We start from the raw sequence: 21,896 nt of genomic DNA on the forward strand, positions 1-21,896 counted from the left end.
AATGGTCCCTAAAGAGACATTAAATTTTGTTGTCAAATAATGCAAAACAAAATGATGCTATTTCTTTTCTCTTGAACTGATTTTTCTTTGCTCCTTTTTCTGAAGAAACTAATTGGCTTCACTGGAGTCACAGAATCAGGGCAGATATAAACATAAAACATTCTGTGCACAGCAAGCAAAAAACAGATGAATGTTTTTATAATCACAATCAGTCAACAAACATAGAGTTTCCTATGTGCTAAGCACTGTGCAAATTGTTGAGGATACTGAGACAAAAAAGGAAATAACCTGGGTCCTCAAGGGATCCTACCTTCCATTTGTCCTGTGCTATTGTTGAGCAGAGGAAGAAGAAAAGTGGCCCAGGGTGATTTGCATATCCCCCTGTGCAACAGGGCTTCCACATTCTTGCTGTGCTCTTCTGATTATCATCCCCTGCCTCATCTGTTATTTATTATCTTATAATCTTATCTATTGGCTTATAATGATATTTCATCCGATTTTCTGCCTTCCATCTCCTGCTGTGCTACCTCCTGCCTGATCTCCAGGCTTTGGAGAAAGGAGAAAGAGTGGCCATCCATCTAACCATACGACTTTCAACTTGGGCTGTATTGCTTCCTGCCTGATCTCCTGCCTCCTCTGAGAAGAGGAGAGGTACCTTCCACTGAATGATTAATATACTCATAACTGGTCATACTCTCCACATCCCAGTAATTCTGAACCCCTACAGGTCATCATCCTAATCCAATTTCCCTTTCCCTACTAAGTGATTCCTTTTTCCCATCCCCTTCAACCTTCCCACCCAAAGTCCCAAGCAACCTACCCCTTCCACTGTGTCCTCTGAAATGTCTGTTCCATAGTTAATAAATTTGCCTTCATCATCTTAAGTCTTTTCCTTTTTCATCTCATCCATATTCTGGAAATCACTAAGACCTGGCTCCCTTCTGATAACAGTTCTCCCTAGACACCCTTTCCAGTACTTTTACTCATTCTCTTCAGCTCATAGATTGAGGTAAGGAAGCTGGACTACTTGCTTCCTTCACTATTTCCAGGTTTTCCCCTTGCCTCCATCATTCAGTGACTTCTCCTATGACATCCATGCAATCCACATCTTTTGCCCAATCAAAATTCTCATAGCTTTTGTCTACAGACCTCCAGGATATTCTCCTTCCTCAATGATTTTGAATTCTTTCTTTCTGCTGCAACTCCTGCGTTATACTAGGGAACTTCAATTAACATAGTGACATTTCCTCAAACATCCAAACTGTTCAGTTTTTCAACCTACACAGTTCCCACACAAAGATGGTCATACCCTTGTTCTTGATGTGGCCCACAAATGCACCACCTCCATGTTCAAGAGCACAGAAATCTCCTTATCTGACCATAATCTTTTGACTTTCCACCTCTCCCTCTTCCTTCCCTTACCAAAGTCTACTCTTTATCCATTCTGTGACCTACCATCCCTTTTCCTCTTCATCTCCTATGCCTTGAGTTCTCCCCCAAGTCATCTCCCTCAATTGTCACTTTCACCTCTTTCCTATCTTGACTAGTTTAGCTTGAACTACTACAATGCTGCACTGTCTTCTCTTGAGTCCCTGTCACCCTTGTCATATTTCCAGTTGTGCCTTGCCAAACCTCAATCTTACATCACTCTCACCATCTGTTGCATTTGCTGCCACCCACGTGCTGCTGAATGAAGGTGAAGAAAACCATGCAACTGTTCTGACTGGGTCAGCTACAGAGTTGTTATATAACTCCTCCTACATTTCTCGTATCAGTTCATTATCCCATTCTCCATGATGGTTCTCCCAAATCTTTTTCATCCCTTCTCAAGCCTCTTATGGTTCCCCCTTTTCCTACTCTCTCAGCTGAGAATTTTGCCTCGTAATTTACATTAAAAAACTGAATTCATTTGCTGTGAGTTCCATCTTCTCCACTCTTCTTCATCTCACATTACTCAGATGCCTTCTGCCACTATCTCCTTCTTCACTTCTGTCTCATACAAAGAGGTGAACCTAATCCTTGCCAAAGCACTATTAGCTTCAGAATGCTCATCTGTCAAATGAGTTGGAGAAGGAAATGGCAAATCACTCCAGTATCTTCATCATGAGTTCCACATGACTCAACAGCAACAAGCAATTCTTTCAATTACATAGGATGCAGTTAATCAGGATCTGGCAATTTTAGCCAGGCTTGACTATGGGGACTAAGAAACAGTGTACTAAGTAGTTAGAAAGCTGCCTTGGAGTCAGAAAAATCTAGGTTCCAGTCTTGCCTCTGAGGCCTACTGGTTATGTAACCTTCCATAAGTCAATTAATCTCTCAAGGCCCTAGAAAAAGTGCTGACCTATACTGGTGAGAGTTCTTCATCAGGACTTTCTGATCCCAATGAAATCACAAGTTCATATCAAAAACAAAACAAAAAAACTCAAAACTATGAAGATCAGATTATAAAATAAATGTGAAAAGATTTTGAGAATCCATGGAGACAAATTTCCATGACAATTTCTTTTTATAAGACCAAACAGACCTAAAACTAGCACAAGGCCACTTATGCTTTGTCCCAAGGCATGAAAATTAGGATGTGCAAAAATTAGTATACACATATCTTCAGAAGAGTAGAAGGAGTTCAGAGGTCATGACTAAGAAGAAGAAAGAGGAGATTTGGAATCTGCAAAATGGAGGACAGTGGACTATCCAATTCTTCCCACTTTCTCTCTAAATCACAAAGAAATGTCTAACCTCCTTCTTGCCAACACGCTCTCTCCCTCATTCCCTTTCTTCTTTCTAGGCAGACCAGCTTCACACTCACAAGCAGTGAAACATCCTTCAGTGAAAGTGAGTAACCCTGCTGCTATTTTCCCACCCAGGCTCTGCATAGGAAGGAGTCTCTAGTGGAATAAAATCAAAGTGGGAGGCCAGCTTTCTGGATTTGTAGTAGACAACCTCTGAGGCTCCTTTCAATTCTGAGAATCTTTCCCCTAAGCTGCTATAATCTCCAATTCTCCTCCTTCCTTCTGAGAGTTTTCATACTAAGCCCTCTTACCTTCTAGTATAACAATGTCATGTTTTTATACATTTTCCAAGGGAAAAAATATTTTGAAAGCTATATAAACAAATATTGTTTCATTGTCCTGCAGTCAAAATAGCCACACATAAATGTGTCACTAAATGTGAACATTCAGCTCTGAAGCATCACTCTGAGCACAGAGGTAGCTAGACCCAAGTGTGACATTTCAGTTCTCTGGAGATGGCCCATCTTTGTTGTTTGCAACTCTTGCTGAATTGTAAGCTCCAGATAAGCACATTTAGCTTTTTTATCATGCTAGACAAATACTGTTATGGGTTCTTTGGCAGCCACTTTACTATTGGAGCCTCATCCAATCAATCCCACAAGCCTTAGACCTCATATAAATTTTATACCTTATTTTATTTTCTTTATCCACTGGAATTACATATTGTCTGGAGTAACAGATACAGAGAGAAAGTGTCTAGTCTCTAAGGGAAACATATTTTCATTTGTTTAATTTTACTATTTATACACCCATATTCTTTTCTGGGTTTGTAGGCAGCTTTCCTAGGACATTGTGGTCAAGAATAAAGAATACTGACTAAGTCCTAAGGAAGTCTAGGTTTGTCCAGCCCTAATTCAAGCACTGACTCCTTGTGGGACCTTGAAAATCACTGTCTCAGTGTCTGTATTGATAAAATAGTAATGATAACAGCCATTCCTATCTCAGAGTCTGCTTAAAACAAAAGGATGTGACATAACTTAGGAAGAAAAAAACTATATAAAAAACTATATAAATATATAAAAACTATATAAAGTCCCATCATTATTACATTATACTCTTTGAGGAATATTCCCACAGGGAGTGGGGTACAGCCAGATAAAACTAGACAAAGAGGTAAGGAGATGTGGCCAAAGCATACTGAGAAAATTAGGTGGCAGAGTGGATAGAGTCAAAAAAAACCTAGATATATGACCCTGGGAAAGTTACTTACCTGTTCTGTGACTCAGTTTCCTTACATATAAAATGAGAAAAGTTGGACACTGTGGCATTTAAAAAGGTTGGAGACATAATTTCTGGGTAATTTAATCATTTTATTAATAATGGCAACATTTTCATTTGGCCAGCTCTCTTAGACTAAAGACAATCATGGCAATGAACTCATGGCTTAAGTGGTTATTCGAAAGGGGGAGGAGATATTTCCAGTGGTGATCAACTCTGATCAGTCAACAATTAATGAGAGATGAATGTTAGAATGAGGGGTTGAACTTGAATTTTAGTTATGTCATTTACTTCTAAGTTACCTCCATCCTTGAGCAATCTATTCAAAGAATTTATTTCCACCCAAACCTGAGTTGAGTGCAATGGCTTCCCCACATGGATGGGGGAGGTTAACTCAATCTTCAGGGACTGAGGTCTTGAAATAAGGATAAAGGAAAAAGGGGGAAATCTGAATCTCCCCAAATAATTAGTTATTAATAATCATTTCTCTCAGCACAATGGCTTCTGAGGTCCCTTCAATTGCCACATCTATGACATAGAATCCTAACTTCTTATAATTTCTATATTTCTAGGTTGGTTGTAATGTTTTTTTTAAACTTTCCATATGGTTTAGTATAAGGTGTTAATATACAAATGTTTATTAGGAACACTATGTGGTAGTATGTCTTTGGGTATTATTAAATGTGGATGGACTAGTAAACCTGTATTATATGAGAAAAGTTTTAATGAGTGTTATAAGCATCGGATAAGCCCCTAAAAAAACAATCTTGATACTAAAATGAAAATTGCTTTCAGATAGATAGCTGTTAGAATTATGTAATCATCATGGAAACGTTAAATAGCATATAGGCAGATTGTTTGTCCTTATTGCTAACATATCTACTACATATTGCTGACAAATATTTTGTACTTTCAGCCTCTGAAGTATGAGTGCTGATAAAAGTTTGGGTGCTAATAAAAATAACCTTGCATCTCCTATAATTTTTCATGACAATTTGTGAGTAACTTGGGGGGGAGGTCTATTATCAAATGCCTTGAGCCATCTGTTGCTGTTTTTACTATTCTCAGATTTTGTGTACATTTTAGAATAGTTATCATCAAGAAAGCCTGATTTCACTTAAAAAACATCCCTGTGCTAATGCTTGATGCTGACAAACGTATTGTTGGATGGCTCGTGTTGCTTTGTTTTGTATGGGGAATCATTACATTCAAGCAAGTTAACATGCTTACTCAATTTGCTTTCCCCCTTTATGTACCCCTCTCAAATATTTGAGGAGAAAACACGAGATTAGTTTTCTTCCATATTATTCAATTCACATACAAAATAGACTGCTTTAGAGTAGTCAAAAGAAGTCACTGTAAAGCTTTGATCAGAGGGACTGAAGAAGTATGAATAACACACAGGAAGTATAAACTCCTCCAAGTTTCTAGAGGCTTTGTGAGAGTAAATGGTGTGCACTAGAGCAGGCTCAGGGCAAGGCCTTAGTTTCACTGGCATTAAAACTGCCCATAAATATGGGAAGTATCTATGATTTTGTCAGAAAATGGGAATTTCTCTTGGGTGGGTAGTCCTCCACCAGAACTGTGAGGCAGCTAGGTGGTGCCATAGTGCACAGAGCACCAAGTCTGGAGGTAGAAAGATGAGTTCAAATTTGACCTCAGACACTATCTTTGTGACCTGGGCAAGTCATTTAACCCTGTTTGCCTCAGTTTCCTCATCTGTAAAATGAGAATCATAATAGCCCCTACCTCTCAAGGTTGTTGTGAGGATCAAATGTGATAATACTTTAAAGAGCTTAGCACAGTGTCTGGAACTATATAAATGTTATTTATTACCAGTGTAGATTACAAGTGTCTATGTGTACTCGTCCTTCGTTGCCGAAGAAGACCACGCCATCAGAGAAATAATGACATGACTTGCACTTGACTTTGTTTTGAGTGAGGGAGGGCTGTGCAGGTCACCAACCTCACTCCTCCTCCAGAACCATCTGAATCCAGTGACCTGATATTCATCAGGATGACTGGAGATGACCCAGGATGAGGCAGTTGGGGTTAAGTGATTTGCCCAAAGTCACACAGCTAGTAAGTGTCAAGTGTCTGAGGTGAGATTTGAACTCAGGTCCTCCTGACTCCTGCACTGGTGCTCTATCCACTGCACCACTTGAAATGAGCCACTGATCTGAATCTCAGTCCAGAACTCACCCCTGACAAAGAACTCAAAAGTCAAGTAACTAGCTGGGAAAATGCCCGAAAAAGAATAAAACAATATAAGTTTACTTTCTTGGTGAGCAGGTATTTTCTTCCATCCTTTTGGATGAGTAGGAACAATTTAGGTCTTCAGAGGAAGACCTAAAAGTCAAGGGTTCTGCATGCAAAGCCTACAAAATAAATATGCGATGGTCTCAGGCCATGAAAGAGCTCAAAAAGGATTTTGAAAATCAAGTAAGAGAGGTGGAGGAAAAATTGGGAAGAGAAATGAGAGTGATGCAAGAAAACCATGAAAAGCAAGTCAACAGTTTGTGAAAGGAGACCCAAAAAATGCTGAAGAAATTAACACCTTAAAAAATACCTCAAATGGCAAAAGAGGCCCAAAAGCCAATGAGAAGAAGAATGCTTTAAAGAGCAGAATTAGACAAATAGAAAAGGAGGTTCAAAAGCTCACTGAAGAAAATAGTTCTTTAAAAATTAGAACAGAGCAGATGGAAGCTAATGACTTTATGAGAAACCAAGAAATTACAAAACAAACCAAAAGAATGAAAAAATGGAAGATAATGTGAAATATCTCATTGAAAAACTCTTGAGAGTTTTCTTAGTATTTGGGTAGTTGGAGGGATTACACACACACACACACATACACACACACATATAGACAGAGAGCACAGGGTGAGTTGATTAAGATGGAATGATATCCAAAAAAATAAAAATTAAGGGGTGGGAGGGGAATATATTGGTAGGAGAAAGGGAGAAATGGAATGGGGCAAATTATCTCTCATGAAAGAGTCAAGAATAAGGTTATTCAATGGAGGAGAAAAGGGAGGAGGTGAGAGAGAAAAAGTGAAGCTTACTCCCTTCACATTTGGCTTAAGGAGGGAATAACATGCTCACTCAATTTGGTATGAAAATCTATCTTACACTACAGGAAAATAAGGGAGAAGGGGGCAATTGGGATGAGGAGGATGGTAGAAGGGAGGGCAAATGGGTAGAGGGAGTAATTAGAAGTAAACACTTATGGGGAGGGGCAAGGTCAAAAGAGAGAATAGAATAAATGGGGGACAGGATAGGATGGAGGGAAATACAGTTAGTCTTACACAACATGACTATTATAGAAGTCTTTTGCACATATATAGCCTGAATTGCTGGCCTTCTCAGTGGGGATGGGTAGGGAGGAGAGAAGGTGGAGTTCAAAGTATTAGGAACGAATGCTGAGAAATGTTTTTGCATACAACAAGAAAATAATAAATACATGTAATGGGGTGTAGAAATCTATTTTGCTCTACAAGAAAAGAGAGAAGATGAGGATATGGGAAGGGAGGGGTGTGATAGAAGGGATGGCATATGGAGGGAAAGGGGTAATCAGAATGCAAGATGTTATGGGGTGGGAGAGGAGAGAGATGGGGAGAAAATTTGGAACTCAAAATTTTGTGGAAAGGAATGTTGAACACTAAAAATTAATAAGTAAACATTTAAAATTTTTTAAAAAGAGGAAATATTCAAGTAAACACAGTCATTCACCTTGTTTTTTTCCTAACTGGTCTTGGCATGTGGCATCTTGTAAGCTGGCCATTTGTAGTTTTCAACAGAACCTTAAATAGCATTTGGTCCAAGCTACATGTGAACATGATCCTAACCCCACTCATGTGGGCCTTAACTCTAACCTGTGCTTTAAGGACCTCTGCTGAGAAGAAGCTCACTACCTCCCCTAGCAGCACATTCCATTTCTGGATAGCTCTTCCTGACCTCAGCCCTAAATCTTTCAACTTCTTTCTTCAACTTCTACCCTGCTGTTCCTGGTTCCATTCCCCAGGGAAAATCAAACATATTTCTATTTTGCTTAAGAGCCCTCAAAATACTTGAAGACAGCTATCCTGGTCTCCTAACTCCTAACAAAATGATTCCCATTTCTTTCAATCAATTCTCACATCATCTAAAGGTCTTTTACCAACCTGGGCAATCTTCTATGGATGGTCTCCAGCTTCTTGTGGTTGTTCGAGTAATTTCAATAGTGTCCAACTCTTTGTGACCCCCACCCATTTGAGGTTTTCTTGGCAAAAATACTGGAGCGGTTTGCCATTTCCTTCTCCAGCTCATTGTACAGAGGAGGAAACTGAGGCAAAAAGGGTTAAGTTACCTGTCCAAGGTCACACAACTAGCAAGTGTCTCAGGCTGGATTTGAACACAGGTTTTCCTGACTGCAGCCCTGGCACTGTAGCCACCGTGACACTTCACTACAGCTTAGCAATGTTCTAAACTGTGGTGCCTAGAACAGAACATAGATCTTCAAATGTGGTTTGGCCAGCAAATCTTGAAGCCGTCTCTCACCTTTCCCCACCCCCAGCAATTCCATGGAGTCTAAACTTCTACCATTAAAGACCCATTTCTTTGGATTCGAGATTTTGCCCTCCTTCCAGGAATATGGTTAACAGGACAATGAAGCATTTGTTGAGTATTTACAATATGCCAGGCACTGTGCTAAATGCTGTTGATACAAACACAAACAAAAAGAAAGACATTCACTACCTGAAGGAGCTTACATTGCAATGTGGGGAGATGGAACATGAGAGAGTCGAAAAGGAAGAAGCAGGAAGGGAAGGTAACTACATAAGGTCATGGTGGAGAAGTCCACAGGATCAAGAGTATGACTAGGAAAAGAATGAAGGAATGCTGAGATGGACAGTTCCTCAAAATGGAGGAAGAAGGATCCTGGAGGGGTGGGAAGGAGGCAGCTGAAGCATAGTGATGGATACTTATCATCTCCCTAATCTTAGATACTATACCTCTTTTAAATTAACTTTTTCTTGTTCAAGAGTAAGTATAAAACAGAATTAACCATCAGCAAAATTATGAGGTTTACCTTTGGTGCCTCCCCCTCCCCAATTCACCGTCCATAGTACCATGTGCATTCTGACTTTACTCTCAAGCATGTGTCCAGGGCTCTCATGCCTCTATCCTACTAAGAAAGAAATCAATCTGAATCAACTAAATTTACACTAAAACTGAATGCATTTCCCTTAGGGAAGAATAATTTTAGGTCAGGATACCTGAAGAAAGAACAAAATCTTTAACCTAAAGAAATTTATTTTTATTTGTGGAAATATAGACTCTAAGGAAATCCTGAGGGGCAAAAGGGTGACCATGGCTTTGACAATGGGATAAAAGATTTCCCAGAATTCTTCACATTACACCAAGAAAGACTTCTCTTTATATTCATAAAACTAGTCCTCATGTGTGGGAGCTGGCAACTGGAGGTATTTGATTTAGACAAATATGCTCAAATGAGATATATATTTTCAGACCCAACCAATGTGGGATTTTTTCCTAGACTTTATGTATTGTTTATGAGGGCTTAGTAGACCCAGAAAAGAAAGTTCTTGCCAGCAAGTCCTTGGCTCTGTCAAATGTTTCAACATAAAAAGCTGCTCAGTGTTATCAGTGGAAATGACATTAGGAAGCAGAATTATCATCTGCTTTGTCACTACACCCTAAGGACCATAGGGCCTTTCCATCTGACTTGCACCCAAAACTTTCCATCTATGTTGTCTCTCCCATTAGAATGTTAGCTCCTTGAGAGCAGGGACTATCTTCCTTGTCTGTTTGTATCCCCAGTGATTAGCATAGTACTTTTCATATAGTAAGTACTTAATAAAAGCTTTTGTTCATTCATTTTGCTACCATTTCCCTATCCCTTCTTCTCCCTCTTGCCCACCCCCATTGAGTGGGAAAGAATAATAATAGCTAATATCTAACAGTGCTTTAAGATTTTCAAAATACTTTATAATCATTATCTCATTTATCTTCATAATCACTCCGGGAGGTAGGTGTTATTATTATCCCTATTATACAACAGAAGAAAGTGAGACTTGGGAAAAAGTTAAGGGACTTGCCCAAGATCCCAGAGCTAGCAACAGTCTGAGACACGGTTTGAATTCAGGTCTTCCTGATTCTAGATTTCTTGACTTACATCTTCTTGCTTCCAAGTCTAAAGCACTATCCACTGTATCATGTTGCTGCCAAAAAAAAAATTAAAAATTAAAGGTTATTAAGGCACATTTAAAAGAGAATGCAGAGAACAGAAAAAAATCCTGGGGGAAAAAAGCACAGACAAGTAAATCATCCTTGAAAGTGGCAGAAGAAATGTATTACATAAAGAATAAAGCAAGATTACATAATATAGGTCCATAGTTTTCATGTATAATCCTCTTTTTCTGTTCTACTCTGCATGTGGAAATGCCCACTATATTTGAAGTTTGTTAAGTTCAGAATAAAAACCAACAATTATTTTTTAAAGAACAGGGTGAAAAGAGTTAAGCCAAGGCATGTGTGTGCCCTAAGCAAGAATGAAATTAAGCCATCTGTTTCTTATTGTCCACTGAAGGCTTTGAACCTTCATGGTAACATATGGAGAATAGCAAAAAATAAATGCTTAAGTGCTACCAGGAGTGGAAGTTTCTGCCATTAAAAATGTCTCTACAAAAAGTAATATCCAAAAAGTGTCCCTCATTGCACATCCATGGGTGTCGTAGACTAGAAGGTCAGGGCTGCTGACCTTCCCTCAACTAGTTCTCACCTTGATTTACTATAATCTTTTTGCACTGCTTCTGACTCCATACTCCAAATAATCCACAATGAACTACTTCGGGACCAAGGACAGAGGAAGGGGAATCAATTAGAGAGGAATGTGAGGGTGTCATAGAATGGTAGTGTGGGCATCACACCTCATAACACTGTGTCCCCATCTTCTCAGCTGAGGACCTAGCTTCATACTTTACTGAAGAAGAAGAAACCATTAAGCAGCAGCTTCTTTTCCCCTTCTCTGCCTCTCAAAACCACTTGATATTATCCCCTATTCTCTCCTGCTTTACTCCAATCCCTGATGAAACTTGCCTTCTCCTTGCCAAAGTCGATATCTCGAACACATATTTTCAAATCCCACATCCCCTATAAATTGTCCCCCAAATCATCTTCTCTCTGTCTCTACCTACAACACTTTCTCTCACTTTCTCTGTGTTTCACTATGTGTGTGTATGTGTGTGCGTGTAATATCCAGTTTCTCCTTGTGTTCGTTACTTCTGTGCTATCTATAAACAAACTCAATCACCCTCATTTAACCTTATCATCCCCTCTCCTGAAATTATTGTCTTATGGCTCTTTTTTCTTTAACAGACTCCTTTAAAAGAAAAAAAGTTTACATCCATTGCCCTCACTTTTCACTTACTGCTCTTTTGCTTTAATTTTTTTAATTATCAACTTAACAAACATCAAAATTAAACATTTCAAAATGCAAAGATGAACAGAAACAAATGAAACTGTGATCTTCCCTGAGAGTTATCTAGCTAACCACGAGGATTTTCCTCTTTCTTCTTCAATGAGTTCAGTGCCTTGCTAATAGTCTATCTCTCACCCCCAACTCCTGCCCTCACACTGGGAGACTTCAGCAGACATCACAATGCTCCTTCAATAGGCTACTTTCCCAGTTCCTCAGTCTACTCAATGTTCATGATGCATTTCTTCACTCTCCCTTAGCTGTGTGCAGAATAGTCATATAAAGCTCAATTACGTTAAATTTAACATAATTCTACCATAACTATTCTGCTTGCTGTGTACCTTTCTAAACTCCTTTCTGCTCTCTTCTCACAGACATGTTCCACTTCCATATTCACAAGTTCCTAAATTTCTTTATCTGATCATAAACTTTTATTATTTCATTTACCTATGTTTTATAGCCCCAACTCTGTTTTTGTCTTCACGGTGATCTCCAGTCCCCCAACCCCTTAATTCATTTCCAAACCATAACCCTTTCACTGGTTCCACGATCCTCCATTCACTGTTTTCCTTTATGAACCTCTTCAACGCTACACTATCCTGTCTCCTCAAATGTTTTGCCCCATTGTCCTATTGTCAATCATGCTTTGTCAAACTCTAACCCTTTATTCCCACAATCTGTTTCCTTCCCTATTCACATGCTACTAACTGGAGCTGCAGAAAACTGTGTTGACTAGGTCTACTACAAATTTATTATGTTATCTAATTTCAGCTAGATCCTCACTGCAATAAAGCAATCATGCTGCTCCTGCCTAACCCATCACCTGCCCCACTCCCTACTTTCTCGTACCTTCTCAAGGATAACCGTGTTCTTTCTCTTGACTTCACTGGCTGAGGACTTTGCTTCCTTTACATCAATCTCAAATGAAGAGATTGCTCTTTGTGACACAACTAGCTTTCTTCTCATGCCCCCGAGGTCCTGGTCCCATTCAGCTTCTCTCGGATTTCCACTCATCCCCACTCTCTTACCTTTGATCTCTTTCAATCTGCTGTTTCATTCCCTGATACCTACAAATATGCCCAAGTCTCCCCATCTTAAAAAAGCCTCACCTGATTGTACCTCCCTCGCTGTTGTCTTATATCTTGTCTCCCTTTGGGAACTAAAGTTCAGTTTTTTCAATTTAATAGCATTTTTTCCAATTACATGTAAAAACAATTTTTAACATTCATTTTTTTAAAGATTTTGAATTTCTCATTTTTCTCCCTCCCTCTCCTACTCCCTCCCCAAGACATCAGACTATCTGATATAGGTTACATATGTGCAATCATGTAAAACATATTTCTACATTAGTCATGTTGTGACAAAAGAATCAAAATAAAAGGGAAAAGCTACTGAAAAAACTAAAAAGTTAAAATAATATGGTTTGATCTACATTCAGGCTCCATCAGTTCTTTCACTGGATAGCATTTTCCATCATGAATTTTTTGGAATTGTCTTCAATCATTGTATTCTTGAGCAAAGCTAAGTCAACCATAGCTGATCATTAGATAATATTACTGTTACTATGTACAATGTTCCCCTAGTTCTGCTCTCTTTACTCAGCATCAGTTCATGTAAGTCTTTCTAGGTTTTTCTGAAATCTGCCTGCTTGGGGCTAAAGTTCTGTTTTTTCACAAGGCAATTTGGGTTAAGTGACTTGCTAGTCACACAGCTAGTAAGTGTCAAGTGTCTGAGGTCAGATTTGGATTCAGGTCCTTCTGACTCCAGGGCTGATCCTCTAGTCACTGTGCCACTCAGCTGTCTCCTGGGCTAACGTTCTTAAGAAAGTTGTCTCACTTTATCTCCTTTCACTCTTTTCTAAACTCCCTATAATCTGATTTCTGACCTAATCATTCAACTGAAACTGCTCTCTCCCAAGTTACCAATTTTCTGTTAATTGCCAAATCTAATGGCTTTTTCTCAGTTCTCATCCTTCTTGACTTGTCTGTCATATTTGGCATTATTGATCAGCTTCTCCTTTATAGTCCCTTTTCTGGAGTTTTTACGGTGCTCCTTTCTCCAGTTTCTAGCTTCCTGACCACTTCATAATCTCATTTGATGATTTTTTCATCCATGTCACACTCACTAACCATGAGTGCCCCCCAAGCTTTGGCTTAGGAACCCTCCTCTTTTCACTTCCTATGATCTCAAGTGGTGATCTTATCTGTTCTTATGAGTGCATTTACCATCTTTATGCAGACGATTCCCAGACCTCTGCTGAAGTCCAGTCACATATCTCCAGCTGCCTCTTGGACATGTCAAAGTAGATATTCCATATGCATCTCAAATTTAAAATGTCAAAAACAAAACTTCCACAGTTTAGCACAGTGCTTGGCATGTAGTAGATATTTCATAAGTGCTCCCTGCTCTTCCCTATTACTGTCAAAGGCACCACCATCCTCCCAGTCAAACAGGTTTAAGATCTACATGTTATACTTCACTCTCCTCACCCCTCACATCCAGTAAATTGCCAAGTTCCATCAAATCTGCTTTCATAAGATCTCTTGTTTACATATCATTTTCTCTAGAAATAGAAAGTATGCCCAAATAGCTGGATGAAGTGAGTATGGGGTAAGAAGACTAAAAAGTTAGGAAGGGGGCAGATTAGAAGATTCGACCAAATAGAAGCCTTCACATTTGATCTTGGGTGTAATAATATGTTTTTGGAGTTGGGGATGGAGGAGGGGGTTGATGACATGGTCAGAGCTACATTTTAGAAAAATCATTTTGACAGCTTACTCTGGGGTGGATTGGATAAGAGAGAGAGGCAAGGAAACCATTTAGAAGGCTATTGCTGTAATCTAGGCAGAAGTCAATGAGAGACTAAATAAGGTTAGTAACTATTTAGTAGAGAGAAGACAATGTATCTAGGAGATGTAAAGGCAGAAACTATAAGATTTGGAGAATATATAGAGCAAATGAGACTTAGAGGTTGAGGATAACAACAAGGTTGTGATCCTGGGTGACTGGTGACTGGGAAGATGGTGGTGCTCTCAACGGTAATAAGAAAGCAGAAAAGAGGAGAGAATTTGGGGGGAAAGACAATTTATTCAGTACCTTTAAAGGCTTTATTACATAATCCTCATAAAAACTTTGAAAGTAGATACTAAGAAATAAATTATCATCATTTTAGGAATGGAGAACTGACCCAGAGTCACACAGCTGTTAAGTTTCAAAGTCTGAAAGACCTAGGTTCTTCTTAATTCCAAGACATGGTCCTGTCTCTATACAGTCAAATCTTCATTCATTGAGTCAATGGAATACGTTAGATATTGATAACTGAAAGTTGTATTTACCCCTGAGACTCTATTTATGTTGTTACTTCCAACCTTCAAAAACCTTCTTTCCAGAACTGACCACATGAAGCCACCATGGTTTATTTGGGCATCTTTTCCTATTGTTATCCTTATGCAGCTACTAATAATCAGTGAAATAGAAAAGAAAAGTAAGCAATGGGAGAATCCAAGGGGTCTGTCTGGATAGAAGTTCTCCACTTTGGGGTGTTACATCCCTTTTGGCAGAGTCTGATGAAGCCTATGGACTCATCAGAAGAATGTTTTTAAACAGCTGAAGACAATGCTAATTTTCAGTTAGAGGTCGGTGAAAATTAAGCTGTATTTTTTCCCCATTCAGATTCACAAGTATCCTAAAATCTATCCACAGGCCATAACCTGTTGTCTTGACGTGTTTAACAGATCTTTGAATAGATTGCAAAGCTTGTAAGTCTTTGATAACATATTTAAGGACTCCATTGTGAAACTAAATGTAGGTTCTTTTTTAAAGTTTTAATTTTTTGGTTACATTTTAAGTTCTAAACTGTCTCCTCCCTCCTTATTCTGAACCAGACAACGTTCTTGATGTAGATTTATAAATATATGTACATGCTTCTATTTCTCAGTTCTTTCTCTGGAGGTAGATAGCATCTTCCTTGACAAATCCTTTGTAGCGTCCTTGAGCCTTTATAGGTTCAGAAGAACTAATTCCTTCCTAATCATCTCCAAACAATGTTTCTGTTACTGTATAAAATGTTCTATTGGTTCTACCACTTCACTTTTCATTCATGTCAATCTTTCCATGTTTGTCTAAAACCAACCAGCTCATCATTTCTTACAGCACAGGAATGTTCCATCACAATCACATACCACAACTTGTTCAGTTGTTCCCCAATCGATGGGCATCCCCTCAGTTTTGAGTTCTTTGCTGCCACAAAGAGATTTGCTATAAGTATTTTAGGACAAATAAGTTCCTTTCCTTTTTCCCTGATCCTCTTGGGAAATGGATCTAATAAGTAGTAGTTCTGTCGGGTCAAAGGACGTACACAGTTTTATAACTCTTCGGACCTAATTCCAGATTGCTCTCCAAAATGGCTGAATCAGTTCACAGTTCCACCAACAACGTATTAATGTCCCAATTTTTCCACATTTCCTTCAACATCTGCCACTTTCTCCTCCTGTCATTTTAGTCAATCTGATAGGAGTATGATGATATCTCAAAGTTCTTTTAATTTGCATTTTTCTAATCAATAATGATTTAGAGCATTTTTCATGTGACTATATATAGTTTTGATTTCTTCATCAAAAAAACCTGGCTGCTCACATCCTTTAACCATTTATCAAGTGAGGAATGACTCATATTCTCATAAATTTGACAAAGTTCTCTTTATATTTAAGATATGAACCCATTATCAGAGTAACTGTCTATAAAATATTTCCCTAATTTTATACTTTCCTTCTCATCTTGACTACATTGGTTTTATTTGTAGAAAATCTTTATAATTTAACATAATCAAAATTATCCATTTCAAATGTCAAAATGCTCTCTTATCTCTTGTTTATTCATTAATTCTCCTATCCATAAGTCTGATAGGTAATATGTTCTATGTTCTTTAGTTTTCTTCTGATATCTCCCTTTATATCTAGGTCATGTATTCATTTTGATCTTATAGGGTAAGATACTGATCTATACCCAATTTCTGCCAGATTGCTTTCCAGTTTTCCCAACAGTTTTTACCAAATAGTGTATTCTAATCCCAAAAGCTTAAATCTTTACATTTGTCAAACATGAAGTTATCATAATCATCTACTGTGTATTGTATGTCTACTCTGTCCCACTGATCCACCTTCCCATTTCTTAGCCAGTACAAGATAGTTTTGATAATCACTGTCTCTTAATATAGTTTAAGATCTGACACAGCTAAATCAACCTCCTTCCTTTACATTTTTTCATTAATTGCTTTGATATTCTTGACCTTCTGTTCTTCCAAATGAATTTTATAATTTTTGTAGCCTAATAAAATAATTTGGGTAAGTTAATTGGGATAATATTGAATAAGTAGATTAGTTTACATAGAGTTGTCATTTTATTATATTGGCTCTGTCCACCCATGAACAATTAATATTTCTCCAATTATTTAAATCTGACTTTATCTTTATAAAAAATGTTTTATAATTATATTCACGTAGTTCCTGGATTTGTCTTGGCAGGTACACTCCTAGATATTTTATATTGTCTACAGTTATTTCAAGTAGAATATCACTTACAATCTCTTCTTGCAGGGTTTTGCTGGTGATCTATAGAAATGCTAATGATTTGGGGGGCTACTCTAATACTTTGCTAAAATTACTAATCATTCCAACTAACTTTTTACTTGAATCTCTAGAGTTTTCCAAGTATGTCATCATAGCCTCTCCAAAGAGAGACAGTTTTTATTACCTCATTGCCCATTCTGATTTCTTCCATTTTTTTTCTTAAGATTTAGAACCAAGGCCTGATCCCACACTTGGCAGTTCTATGCCATTGACGTGGCCATGACAGGGCTGTGTAAACCTGCTACATATTAACAGCATTATCTCCCATCAGACTTGACTATAAGAACCTCTGGTCTCCAGACTTCTAAGAGTGTACACCAGTTGGAGTTTGTTCCTAGCGCCATTGATCATTAGGTATATTTACTGATGTTACAGTTTAACTAACTCACTAATGATTAAGACAAATCTACAGACTAAGCAGTCCACACTAGCTAAGTGGTTGTTGTACTTTAGTTAATGTGCACTGGATGAGTGTTCCTGCCTGACTGCGGTGAGCTAATCACATATCATAATTAATAGGTCCTGGAAATATGTCCTATCAGCAGGAGGCCTGGAGTTGTTGTATTATTAATGCCACTGAACTGAAAACCATTCAGCCTGTCCTGTTGTATGTGAGAAGTATCTGAAAGCGTTCAAGCCCTGTCTGCTCAAATACAGACTTAGGAGCAAGATATTTTCAAATTTCCCTCAAGTCATACTTGTGGACTTTAGCCTCACCTTGAAAGCAACTTGGCAGATTGGAATTTAGATTCTGACTCAGTTGCTTCCTAAACTGTGTGATCTTTAGCGATTCACTTCAATTGTCAGAACCTGTGTCTCATTTATAAAATGGAAATTATAATATTTCCACTGCCTACCTCACAGAGTTGTTGCAAGGAAAGTATTTTGCAAACTTTAATAACAAGAATGATAAATTATAATAATTAAAATACATTGTATTATTATAATATATTATGTCATAACATATTTTAATTATATTATAACAACATACAATAATAATAATTACTGGCATTTAAGGTTTGCAAGTAATATATAATATATATATTTACATATATATGTAAATCTGAGCCTCACAAAGGTGCTATTATCCTCACTATACTGGTAAAGAAACTGAGGCTGAGTGAGGTGAAGTGATTTACTGAGAGTCAGGCATCTATTAAGTTTCTGGGGTAGGATATGCACCCAGGTCTTCCTTACTTGAAATCTGGCACTCTATTGTGGCATCTACAAAAAAAAATTCTAGAAGTCAAAGTTATTGCTGCACCAGTTAATGAATTTTAGTAAGCTAGTAATAAATATATACATAAAAATGACTTTCCTTATTTGCTCACTTCCAGTTTTCAATAAACCAAAGTATATCTCTATCAGCAGGAGTCATCTGCAGATGTATGGACCAAAAGAGAAAAAAGACAGAGATTCATCAGTCCTAACATAAATTTCTTACTTTATCTGACATTCCAGCTGATTATGATTTTATTTTCGTATGTTAGAATCTTTTAGTACCATCCTTCTTAATTAATGCTAAAAAGGCTATACTACAAGCTGGAGGTAGAAAAGCTGTCCATGGTGCCTACTAATGAACCACTGCATCCCCAAACTCCACAGCTGCTAGAATTAAGAGAATGAAGGTTAGGTCTCTGTCAAAACACAGAGAAGGTTCTCTGATGAGTAACTCAGAATAGCCATACAAACTCCCATTTAATTCCCAGGGCATGAAAAGAGAGCATGAATTTTCAAATGGGGAAAAGTGAAAGCACAAAGCTGTGTGGGCTGTACTGCACCATCATTCAAAGAAGACAGAATCCAAAGCACAAGTGCAGGGGGTTTGGACTTTAGCCAAGAGAAGGCCCACCACTTCTTCTCTTGGTGGACAGAATGAGGTATGATATAGAGAGGTGTGTAGTAGGATAGAAGAGGGAACTCAGAGCATAAGATAGTAAAGAAAGAGATGAGAGTCTCTGCTCAAAAAAGAGAAAAGAATGATGTAGTGGCCTTGCTGAAAGAGAGATTTGGAATAACTTCAAAAATGAGTGAATGAGATGAGATAACATACATTTGTAATGGACACAGCCATGGTTGTGGGACCTCCTCCAGTGATGCTCAGAAGTAGAAATAAAAAAGGAAATGTTGGACTCTTAGGCAAAAGGTGGTCAATGACAGAGGGAAAGGACTCATAGGCACAAAAATAGACTTTGCCAGTATCAAAGAACTGGAAATAAAATGAATGCCCATCAGTTGGGGAATAGATGAAGAAACTGGGGTATATTCATGGAATAGAATAGAATAGTATTGCCTCATAGGAACTAGTGAAGCAGAAGTGCTAAATTGGGAATACTACTTATATGAACCAATGCAGAGGGAAATGAGCAGAAATGATAAACAGTGTACATGATAACCACCATAATGTAAAGTGATACAATTCTGAAGCTGTGATCAATGCAGGGGGCCTCATCATCATTATTGTGATTAAGCATTTATCAAGCACCTATTGTATACCAAGCACCGGGGATACAAAGAAAGGCAGAAACACAACCCTCACGTTGCTTACCTTCTAATAGGGGAGAGGACGTGCAAACAACCACATACATACAAGATACATACGATGTCAATGGGAAGTAATCTCAGAGGAACAGACATCATGATTTCGAAGACTCATAATGAAGCGTGACTCCCACTTCACTGCAGAGATGAGATGCATTCAAAGTGCGGAATGTCACATGTATTTTCTGACATAGCCCGGATGTTGGTTTTTAACAAAGGAGAGCTTCTCTTGGGGGAAAAATTATAAAACATATTTCTCTGATATATAAAATGTAATTATACCAATAATTCTCTTCCAATCAAGATGAAACTTAGACCTCTATCCCTACCTCTGTAATATATGCCAAGGGGCTTAATTATATCAGGGGTGGGGTAAGGATGGTTTATATTCAGCTTAACTTTTTGAAATCCACGAAGGACTCTTCAAGAATTGTAAACTCCCTTCAGCTTGATCAGTCTGTATCAAATTCTATTCAATTCCCTGCCTAAAGCCTATATTCTCCCACTCAGTAGTCTGAACTAAACCTGAAACTCTAGGAAGCCAAGCACATATTCGATACTTCACACCAAAGACATTTATTTTACCCAATGCTGGCAAAATGTAGCGTGATTCTTTGTCTAGTTTAAAGTATCTTATTGCAAATACTCTTTAGAGAGTCCCAGAGGGGAAAGCTGTCTTTGAGTGTCAGGCTCACTCTTTAAAGCAACAAATAATTTAAATGAATCAATATCAGTAAAATAGAGAAGAATGTTTCCCAAATCTGTCATGAAGTCAATTTTAATCTAAGAGTTGTGGGAATATTCATTCATTTTTTGAAAGTCAGTGCAAGACAGGAAGCTCGTTCACTTATCTGGAGCTATAATTCAAAGCGAATGCTTTCAACATTTCCCCCAGATTCTACAAATGAAAGTGTAAGATGATTTCATCCATGTGTTCTTAAAATACAACCCAGAGTCCACCTACAGTAATAGATAAATACATAAGTAATCAATTTGGGATTTTATCTAGACACCTACATCTCAGAAGATGTTGAAATTTTTTACTTCTTGTTTTCATTCATCCATTGGAAAGATTTCTAAATGACAGAGTGAAATCAATGGGGCAGAAAAATCTTTCAGAGGTCCAGGCATTTCCATTTTACCCCATCCTATACAAGGAAAGGAGAAAATACTGGAAGAACTAGGGTCCATCAAAAATGTCAAGGAAAAAAACTGCCAGTACTTTCCTTCCCACCTCAAAAACAAAGCAAAACAAAACTATTTGTTGAACTTGCCTTTATTATTATTATTTATTAACCTTGTTGATAGTTGTGAACAGCTAGCTGCTCTGGGCCAGTCCAAACCCTGCAAGGCAGATCTTATGCAATAAAAAATTTTAAAGGTGTTCATTGTCTTACACTTTAAATTTTGGACGAGGTTTATAATCAGGCTAGGTTATAGTGAGAAGTCTGGAAGAGAACGAGAAGAAATTGAGCAGATAAATATATTTTAAATCATGTATACTTAACAAATACAAATTTTATGTATAATTCTTCATTAAAGTCCTACTCTAATTCCTCATGATCATGAAAGGGAGCTGTCCCATGACTCTCAAAGGCAAAACAAGCAGAGGACAGTCTTCCCTCACTAGACGGGCTTTCAGAACTTTGGCTCTGTGCCTCCCCTGTGCAATTCCCTGATTGTCTGATTGATTAACGTGCACATGCTGTCTACCAACTTCCACAAAGGAGCACAAACGGGAGGCAGCTTCTCCTGCCTCTTCTTTGGAGTCATGCTGGTTCTCTCTAACTTCACAACATTCAGTTTCTATTGTTCAATGATGGTTGTAACATTGCTGTCGTTATTGTGCATTTTCCTCCAGGCTCCGCCTACTTCACTTTGTGTCAATTTACGTAAGTCATTCCAGACTTCTCTGTATTTATCATGCTCATTGCTTCTTACCACACAGTAGTGTTTCATGGCATTCATGTAACACAATTTGTTAAGCCATTCCTTAATTGATAAGTATCTGTTTTGTTTCCAGTTTTTTAATGCCACGAAAAAGTGTTTATTGAAATATTCTGGTGAATATAAGTACTTCCTTTTTGTCACTGACCTACTTGGGTATTTGCATAGCTAGTAATGGAATCTCAGTGTTAATGAGTATGAGCATTTTACTTACTTTATTTGAATAATTTTAAATTGTTTTCCAGAATGCTTCTATTGACTCATAGCTCCTCTAACAATGTATTTGTGTGC

Source organism: Notamacropus eugenii, chromosome 6 (genome assembly GCF_028372415.1).
Source record: "Notamacropus eugenii isolate mMacEug1 chromosome 6, mMacEug1.pri_v2, whole genome shotgun sequence".
In the NCBI taxonomy this organism is placed as follows: domain Eukaryota; kingdom Metazoa; phylum Chordata; class Mammalia; order Diprotodontia; family Macropodidae; genus Notamacropus; species Notamacropus eugenii.